We start from the raw sequence: 10,692 nt of genomic DNA, 5'->3' as shown, positions 1-10,692 counted from the left end.
GCCTGCACAATGCACATGCACCGCCTATTAAACAAACATAGGTGGGAAGGGCTGAGCTGGGAGGAATTCTGTCGTTCATATTTCAAACCTCCGCCGTTCATATTTGAGACCTCCGCGGTACCATACTATACGCGCCCTCTCTGACTCATGTAAAGGATTGTGGGTGATATCGATTTCAACTTTATAGACGATGAAAAATCAAGATTTTTTTCACAATCTGAATGGTTTTTTATGAAACAAAGAAACACAGTCAGCCACACTGAACTATAAACCATATTCCAATGTTTTTGTTCAGCCAGTGTGAACTGAGTGCGAAGTACTGAAAAATGAAATGTAATTATATCAATGATTTCAAATAATTTACATGTATTCTTCGTCTCTGATGGTTAATAAAGGCTTGTAAGTTATATGTATGTGTTTCAAATGTTTCAAATAATCTTAGCTGTTGTTTATTTGTGAGTGGTTGAACTTTAAGCTTAGTTATCTCGGAATAAAGTTTTTGGCGCTTAGTTCGGTTTAGCAGAACCTCGGCCATATGGAAAACTAAAAGTCACCCAAAATATTTAAGATTATCGGACCTTTCAATTGCAATTGATAACTGATACCCCAGTACATGTTTTAAAAATATAACCCTAAGGGAAATAGTTTTTTTTTATCTGTATTAACGAGATTTTTAGCCCTGGGCTAGTTCATCTCGGGACCCACGCTTTACTTCCCTTCCGAAGGAAGAACTCACATTTTCTTGTGAGTTTGTCGGGAGTGGGATTCGATCCCAGGTCCTCGGCGTGATAGTCAAGTGTTCTAACCATCCAACCAGATCCGCTCCATTAAGGGAAATAGTGTTACATAGAAAAATATTGACAAACTTCGCTGAAAACCTATCAAAGTTACCCCGTTTTACGGTACTAAGCAATCGATTGTCACTAGTAGTACCTGTAAACCTGTAGTACCTGTGTTCAGATTTTTGTGGAACCTTGATTGTTAGGGGCTGTTCAAAAACCACGTAGGCCAAAATTTGGCCATATTTTGGTATTGATGTGGTATTTGTTGATTTAACAGTGAAATAACTGAAGAATATGTTATTACTTTGTTATTCAATACCTTTTGGATAACAAATACAGCACTTAAAGTTTTAGGTATGCATTCATAATTGAAATAAAAATACTTGTTATTTTGGCATCGTACACAAATCACGTAAGGGGCTGTCCATAAACCACGTGGTCATTTTTTTGGGAATTCTCAACCCCCCCCCCCTCACGACCACGTGGTTTATGGACAGCCCCTAACGCTATAGGGGGAGGGGGAGTCTAGCTTAGCGTTACGAGCCATACAAAATATTTTTGGTTTTCATACAAAAAGCGTTACAAGGGGGGAATCTGAAATCGCCGATTTTAGCGTTACGTAATTTGTGTACCATGCCTTTCTAGGTGTTATTTATACAAAATTATGGTGTTCGTTTTTGTTATTTTGCCTCTTATGTCCACCTAATGAAGAGCATATTAAGGTATGATAGTATTCAGCATTAATACCTCTTGATATTCAGTAGCTATTCTCTTCTGCTCGGGATGTAACTCGAGTGGTGCATTAGCATTAGCACTAAACAAGTCGCACAAATTCGTAGGTGGTCCTGGACATGACATGCAATTCGTGGAAATTGAATTTAATAAGCATTGAAATAATTCGAATTTTCCATAACTGTGTTTCGTAAGGGGCTGTTCATAAACCACGTAGACCAAAATTTGGCCACCTCAGACTTTCCCTCCCCCCTCGTAGACTTTTGTCCATACAAAAAAATTAAAATTTGTATGGAGCGTAAACTTTGACCAGACCCCCTCTACCCCCAAAAAGTCTACGTGGTTTATGAACGGCCCCTAACGCAATGAGATACATTGTCAAACATTCATGCTTGGCGTCAATACTAGATACAATATGAGGTTCGAAATCACTGTATTACTTTAATATAATATCCTATAGAGTTGGATTTAATGAACGAAACTTTTATGAAAGTGCTATTTTTTAATGAAATATATGAATTATTAAAAGTAGGCTACCGTCGTGCGGGGCTACTTTTGAAATGCGGGGCTACTTTGGACACTTTTGAATATGGATTTTTTGAATTCAAAATATGGCTCAAATCTGTTTGATGTCTTAGGAACTATTATGAAGCAATAGTTTTCCCTTCATTTGGTTGAAATTATTTTTCAAACAGACCGTTTATTGCTTGTCAGGACGCGAAAAAACATCAAATAAACCAACATAATATACATAACGTATCAGAACATTTGGTCTGCAGGCATTGTTTCTACAGTTCATAAATTGCAAGGGGTTGCTCAGTTCATTCAAAATGTATCAACGTAGCATATACAATCGAATATTTGTATCGTTATACGTTATAAATGACCGTTTCACCCAAATAAAGGATTGATGGTCCCTTTTTCAGGCTATCTATATAGCAATATCACGCTGCTCATAATACCAAAGGTAGCACAGAACCATCTTAAAACGCATATTTTTATTGAAATTATGTATGATACAGTATACTACAGTATTGGTACAACGTAGTTTTCCAAATAACCCTGGAATTTGAAATGCAGTTTTGTTGTAGATAAAAATGTCCAAAGTAGCCCCCATCCGGTTCTATATGAGATGTGTCCGATTGGTGTATGAAAAACTTTTTTGTGTATTGATGAATTTAGCTCAAATTTTGCATACATCTTACATACATACTCACAATTATTGTGTATAAAAATTGCGGAAATTCGTTCACTAGACTGGGAGTTATAATGTCATAAAGTTGAAAAACCATGAAAAAGTGTATAAAGAAGCCCCGCACGACGGTATCAATTCCTTAAGCCATTGCCTACCTTTAGACGTTATCCGCGGTTTGGAGGATTTTAATCCTAAAATAACTAAAAAAGTACAAAACATGTAAGAAGTTGGACAACATATTCGAAATCAGCGACCCCGAATTTAGTAAGTAAGGGTGTTTTCAACACAACCGAACATTTATCACTGACATGATGAATGTTACCCCAAATCAACAAAATCAAAAATTAGATTAAAATAGTAGTTTACGCAACAAGGTGCAGAATGACGATTTTTCCAGCACGAGTCGTACATTTATCCAACGAGGCTTGCCGAGTTGGATAATTACGATGAGTGCTGGAAAAATCGTGTTCTGCACCGAGTTGCGTACAACGTTTTTTGCAATTTCATAAATTACCCTTGAGGATAGTTTTCAACAAAACTTTTTCATCAAACTGCACACTGATGTTCATAGCCAATGTTTAAGAAAATCTGATCATAATAGGTTATACTGTGCAGTTGTCACAATTTTTCATAACTGCGTCCAGAAAGCATCAAGAAGTTGACCAAAACTGAAAACAGTGCTGTAATGGTTCATTACGCAATTCAAATCAGTGCTGTAATGAATCATTACAGCACTGTTAATTAGGTGTGGGAAAGTAGGCCTTTTCCTGTCATATTTGCGTGAGGTAAAACAGCCTATTACGATGAGAAATTGCAAAAAGTCCATTTAAACATGTTTCATTGTTTTACAATACTTTTTCGAAAAGCTTAACACATACTCAGAGGGCCAGTACTTGTTTTAAAAATATAAAATATGTAACTTTTCCTTTAACAAGAGAATTATTCAAGAACAAAAATCTTTTTTCGTTATTAGTTAGCCTTAACCGTGTAAAAAAAGATTCTGGAAGACAGAAAATCTTTTATCGGGGAAAATTGAAATAAAATAGATGTTCGTATTTAACCATTTTTTCGTATGAGCTAGTGTAACGTAAAACCAGTTAAGCCAAACTCCTCTTTAAAAGCCACCTTTCCAAACATAAATACAGAGTGGAACAAACGTAGAAAATTTTACAGCGAATTACAAGTTTTTTTGTCTTGTTTAACGTGGATGTGAATTACTAGTTGTTCAAACGTTCGTTCTATGTGACCAGCCCACTAGAGTATGCCAAAATTCATAAATCAGATAATGTGTCCGATCACGGACACTTGAACGACGAGGGCAATCCTCTCGGTTGGAGGATCCCTGCTTGGAGGCCAATTCCTCTTCGGAATGCCTGCGGTGAATGGCCATTTCCTTCCTCAGGAACGCCCGGGGTGTCGATGCTCAGGCTGCGGAAAATCGGTTCCAATAAGGGGCTGTCCATTAATTACGTAAGGGTTTAAGGGGGGAGGAGGGGGTTTGGAAAATCTTCGCGCCATACAAAAATATTTAGAGTTTCATACAATAAATCTTACTAGGGGGGTGGGGGTGTCGAAAAATAGGAAAAATTGCCTTACGTAATAAATGGACAGCCCCTAACTCTGTCCTGAGAAGGACTGGTGGTTCGGCTGCTTCGGAGAAAGAAAAACTGCTTTTGCTTCGAAACGATTTATTACGCGTGCCATACAACGGCTAAAAACTGAATAAATGCTCTTCACAATGGGTGCGGTATTTATAATGAATAGCTTCTTCTTATTATTACATGTTGGCAGGGCATTGGTTGAAGTGTGAAAAAGGCGCCAACCAATCAGCGTGAGATAGTTGGCGCGTCGGTCCGTTGGTCGAGAGCTCAAACTAGGGATAAACATTAACGAATTAATTTCTTGTCACTACTAAAATAATATCCTTTCTTATAATATTTTAATATTTGTTTTCACACAGAACCGCCATCGGTTTGAAATAAGCAACCAAATTTCACAAAAGCGTTTGTTCTTCCGAATGCATTGCATTGTATATGCCAGTGTGATGTGGTGTGATTGATAGCCACCATCAGTGTAGGTCTTGCCATGTCGTACGGTTCCAATACATAATACGAAATGTGCAGGGATAAGGACGGGAGCATCTTGACTGACGGACGTGCGGTGATCGAAAGGTGGAAGCAGCACTACGACGAACACCTAAACGGTGCGGAGAATGCAGACCGGGAGGATCAAGGCAGTGGAAGAAATGACTACGTCAGTACAGAAGGGAGCATCAACGTGCCAACACCCATTTTGAGTGCAATTAAGGAAGCTATCCAGCAGCTCAAGAACAATAAATCTGCTGGTAAGGCGGTATCGGAACTGAACTTATCAAGACTGGCCCTGAAAAGTTGGCCACCTGCGGAGACCTAACAGCTACCGGAGGAGTAGAAGGAAGGGGTCATTTGCCCCTCCTACAAGAAAGGTTACAAGTTGGAGTGGGATAACTCCTGAGCGATCACAATTCTGAATGCCGCCTACAAAGTGATATCCCAGATCATCATCCGTTGTTTTACACACAAAGTTAATGAGTTTGTGGGAAGTTATCAAGTTTGTGGTATGTTATCAAGCCGGCTTCATTGACAGCCGCTCGACAACGGACCAAATGTTCACCGTGCGGCAAGTACTCCAAAAATCGCGCGAATACCAGGTCCCAACGCACCAACCACCTGTTCATCGACTTCATGGCGGCGTACGACAGTATCGACCGCAGAGAGCTCTTCTCTGGGAAGCTCATTAGATTGATCGAAGCGATGATGGACGGTGTAAGAAACTGCGTAAGGGTTTCGGCCAATCTGTGAGTAATTCTCGCTGAAACCAGGCCGCCATTTACATAAAGTCTGCGCCCGAGCCTTCCAAATAAACGAATAAGTAAAAACAAATTTACTTAGAGTCTGGGATTTAAATTTTTTCTTGCTTATTCGCTAGAATAGGATGAAAACCACTTTGGTTGGGTTAAATTGATGGACCCCTCGCTTGACGATTATTCATCAAATTGCACCTAATTTATCGCATAATATCTCAAAATTTAATGTTGTAACATATACAAAACTTCACTTTTCTATGAAGGGAAAGTATAGACCTTTTATTTAGAATTGAAAAATTCTTGGCAGCCATCTTGGATTTGGTTGCCATTTTGAATTGTATCATTAAATCGCGATTTTCGCTGTGTTCGCAACCACCGATTTCAAATCCGAACTCACCATATGCACGATTTTCACGAAATCCGACCAATTTGTCTGTTTTGTGGATGACATGGATATTATTGCTAGAAAACGGTGGCAGAACTGTACCTACCTTGAACATGAAGCGGCAAAGGTCTGGCTCACGGTGAACTTGTCGAATACGAAGTTCATGCTGGCAGGTGGAACCACGAACGACAGGGCAAGCATAGGCAGCAGTGATACGATAGACGGGGACACTTTCGAGGTGGTTGAGAACTTCTTCTACCTCGGGTTCTTCTTACGGGAGACAACAACGTTAGCCGCGAAATCAGTGGAAGTCGGGCCTACTACAGGCTCCACAAGAATCTGCGGTAGACCCGAATGATCACGCCCGCCTTCTGAGGACAAAGGGAGTGGTGAGGACCACTCGGGAAAGTTTCTGAGCGCCGGCATGCTACCGAGATGGACTCTCCAAAACGAGGAAACGATGTTTGTTGCTGCAGGCTACGCTGCTAACCTTGAGGGTGCGATATGCACCAGCCTTCTCTGAATGCCTTCTTGGGGCTAGCAGGCTGAACTGATAGATAGAAGTGAGTTTTCTTTTGAATTTCCAGTAAAATAAGAAATTCCAATTAAAGTTCATTTTATTTTAATCATGCTTATTCAGTTATCTATTTACAATTGTCATATTTATACATGTCAGATAAATTATGATATCATGCTAGCCTAGAACAATAACCTATCTTTCGTTTGTAAAATTGTCCTTATCATTTCTCGATTCATACCAATCAAAAAATTGAAGGGAAACTTACCTCCAAAAAATATCATCTATGCTTGTATTGAATCGAAATAACATAGTTTATGTTACAATTTTTCGTGGATCATTACAATCTAGGTTCTAAAACAATACAAAATAAAAATACTCAGTGTATCACATTTTTTGTTCATTTAACTAAACATAAATATATATTAAAATCGTATTTCATCCGTTCTCGTTTCCGTGAAATAAAAAATATAGCCTAAAATGCGCGAAATGAAGTAACAAATGGGATGCATTGTGAAACGGTGATATACTGCAAAACTCCTGAATTTGTGATCTACTTCAAACTTCAAGCGAATAAATGGTCATAGTATTGCCTGCTTTTGCCAAGTTTGTCTGACATATACTTTGTAAGAGTATTTTCGATATTTGAGATTCTTGAGCAATTAGATACTACGAAATAAAATAAAACAAAAATAATCTTTCCACAGCTCTTACGCACATTTATGAACCTGTTCTATTCGCGAATAAAGGTCTCTGTAACTTAAACTTGTAGCTAGCTATTCACTAAAGTTGTAGTCATTAATGTAATGAAAGATGGATGAGTGTGCGAGAATGGCGCCAAATTTGCGGCTTCCGACACATGTACGGACGACGCATTCACACATACCTACAAGCATACATGCACCTCACGCACGCACACAATTACACAAGTCGTACGTTAACCGAGACTTAACCTAATCCATCGAGCTGGGCTCGACTCAATTGGAACGTGCCTAATAAGTTGTCGACAAAAACAATGCAAAATTGGTTGGAAGAACGTTCTAACTATCATAACAAACGAAAATATATAGAGGGGCGAGAAAGGTTTCTCCCTAGCTAATGTTTTTGATCGGTCGTGTGTCGTACATGATGTTGCGAATTTATTTGGCCACCACATCTTCACAGCTTCATCTTTTTTTAATAGGAGTTGGGAAATTTGTTCGTGTTTTTGCTTCTTCCTTATTATTGTGGGATTTGTGGCAAATTGCTTTTCAAGGCGTTTATGAAGGCATTCTATTTGCTATCTAGCGTAGTATGGGTGAATCAATGATTTCTAAGGCTTTTTCAAGCGTTGTGTAGCTTTTGTTCGGTTAGAGTTGGACCAAGCTATCGAGAAGCAAGGGGGTGGTAAGACTGCTATTGTTATTGTTGCTGAAGTTGCTGAAGAAAAATGCGCAAATTTTAAACAGGGAAACAAAAATTATCAGCAATTATGAGCCATACTTGTAAACTGTAATTCATCCGGAAGTACAGCTGTGTTCATAAAAATAGCAGTGAAAGCCGTTTTCCATACAAAATGACCAACTTTGAGATGCTGTAACTTTGTTCTGCTTTGAGCGATTGAGCTAAAAATTTGACAGCAAACTACAAATATGGTGAAAATTGTTTTAGCAAAATCTAAGAATTTTTGAAGCAAGTGGAAAAAAGTTAAACACTATGTGAAATTGATCAAAATAATAGCAGTGTTTGTTTTAATTATTTTTATTCAGCCAACATTTTCAAATTTTAAAACCTTATGCATTAACTTGTAATCAAGGTGGAAACTGTTTAAATAGCATGTGAAAATATGTCTAGCTTCTTCAAGATAAAGCAACATTTCAATTTATTTACACTGCTATTATTTTGAACAATTTCGCATAGTGTTTAATTTTTTTTAACGTGCTTTGAAAATTCTCAAATTTTGTTAGAACAAAATTGATCATATTTGAAGTTATCTGTCAAATTTTCAGCTCAATAGCTCATAAGAGGGCAAAGTTACAGTATGTCAAAGTTGGCCATTTTGTGTGGAAAACGGCTCTCACTGCTATTTTTATGAACACAGCTGTATGCTTGAAATTTTATCTGTAACTAGTACCTGAAACTTCTACTGTGACTTAAATACAAAATGGATATGCTCTTTTACCAAATGGAATCTTCTTCTTCTTCCTTATGGCTCGACGTTCGCATTGGAACTTGGCCTGCTTCTCTTCAACTTAGTGTTCTAAGAGCACTTCCACAGTTATTAATTGAAGGGCTTTCTTTGCCTGCCATTGCATGAATTTCTACATTGTGTGGCAAGTACAATGGTACACTGTGCCCAGGGAGTCGTGAAAATTTTCCTGACCGGAACGGGAATCGAACCCGCCGTCTCCGGATTGGCAATCCATAGCCTTAACCACTAGGATAACTGGAGTTGGCTATCGATTTGGGTTTAGTAATGTTGGAATATTTATAGACTCCGACTTGAATAGGTCGTAAGTTTGCTGTGAATCAGGAATACACAAGCCCTATTTAAGGACATAGTTGCTGGGGTTACAAAATGGCAGCGAGTATGGCCGCCACTCTCTCTCTCTCTTATACCTCCCTCCCCTCACCCTAGTCGTCGCGGAAGTAAGCAAACTAATTATCAAAATTATACGTGCTTACCTTCTTAAAATGCACTTAGGTTGCTACTGGTGGTAGACAACTATATTTTTCGTCCGTCAGGAAGTACTGCTTTGCAGTTTTCTCAGTCTTTTCACGATTTCGTGCCAAAATGTAGCACACACTGCACTTTTTTTTCGTCGTCTAGTGCGTCCCACCTTTTTTAAACCATTTTTTAGTAGTCTTCCAAACAACACAGCACTGTAATAAATTGATCGATTACGTGAAGTTGTCCTCACTTTCGCCTGATCTACCGTTTATCGCGAAAAACTTACGCGTTTTCCACTTTTGTGGTCGAAAACCCGGATCAATTTACATCGCGGTTCGCTAAAATGGTAAAGCGTACCTTTAAACTGAGTGGTATTGTTCAACGTACGGTGAAATTGATTAAACCGCAATTCATGTTTATCACGAAACAAGGCTGTTATTTTGTTAATCTTTTTAACTATTTTAAATATCATACTGCCAATGTAATTTCAATAGATAACAGAGCAATCGTTCGCTGCTTATGAGTTGAAATAACAGCAAATAATGTCACCCCATAACACGGTAGTTTTCTACGGTCAGAGAGAAAAAGAACGAGAGAAGAGAGGAGAGAGTTGCCAACAAAAACGTAAATAAAGTGGTGCATAATGGGATAATTTGTGAAAACATTGGGCAAAGTAGGAATCTAAATAAACTTTAAAATGTTTTATAAGAACAAATTGTGTTGGTGGGCATATGCAACAAATCAAATGTGTGCCAAAATTCAAAGGTAAAACTGCTATTTTACTACGGCTCATTTTTTAATGTTTTTGTTAGTTTATTTGACCAAGTCACACTACACTATGCGCCGTCTGATTTGTTTGTTTTGAGTGGGTGGTTGAGAGGGTTATTAGAGCGGGAGCCAAGCTTATTATTATGATCTCCAGCAACCTTCACCTTAAATCAAACTCCGAATTTATCATTTGGTACACTGGACAACCTTGTCCAGCGGTTGTGTCGAGATGCGATTGGCTGAATTCTGTTAGCACAAAGGGTCAAATATTTTGTCCAAAAAGAAACCAATGCACAAATATCTTGTTTGACTCGATCGAATTTTCATTAGTGTCAAACTGATGTTGTTTCTTGAGTTCTTTCCTTGTCAAATATTTGACACTGTGGGGAGGTCCGATGCTCGGAATGCTAGGCGACGGCTTTAAAGGTCATACCGGGTGGTATTATTGCAGGGTTGACTTTGACCGTTCTGTCGCAACAGTAACCTATTGGGGGGAGTGTTCTATGGGATGCAAATGTTCTGGCATCAGGCTATCAGGCTGGAACCAAATCAATGGAATATACATGGGTACCAGAGATAATCAGGATATACTTTGGCAACATGTCAGCAAATCCCCTTCTGTGTGTAAGAGGATGGGGCCTTATTCGCCTTGACGGAGGCTCTCTGAGAGAATTGCGCTGTGCGTGAAAACAATTTTTTTTAACATGGGAAAGGATAGGAGCTGCATTTTCAAATGCTTCTAAAAAATTGTAGGGACTTCAGATTGAAAAAAGTGTTAATGTTTTGCAATATACTTTCAATTAGCTACATTATAACTG

The sequence above is a fragment of the Aedes albopictus genome, chromosome 2, assembly GCF_035046485.1.
Source record: "Aedes albopictus strain Foshan chromosome 2, AalbF5, whole genome shotgun sequence".
NCBI classification, from domain to species: domain Eukaryota; kingdom Metazoa; phylum Arthropoda; class Insecta; order Diptera; family Culicidae; genus Aedes; species Aedes albopictus.
Note: the sequence above shows the minus strand (reverse complement) of the source record.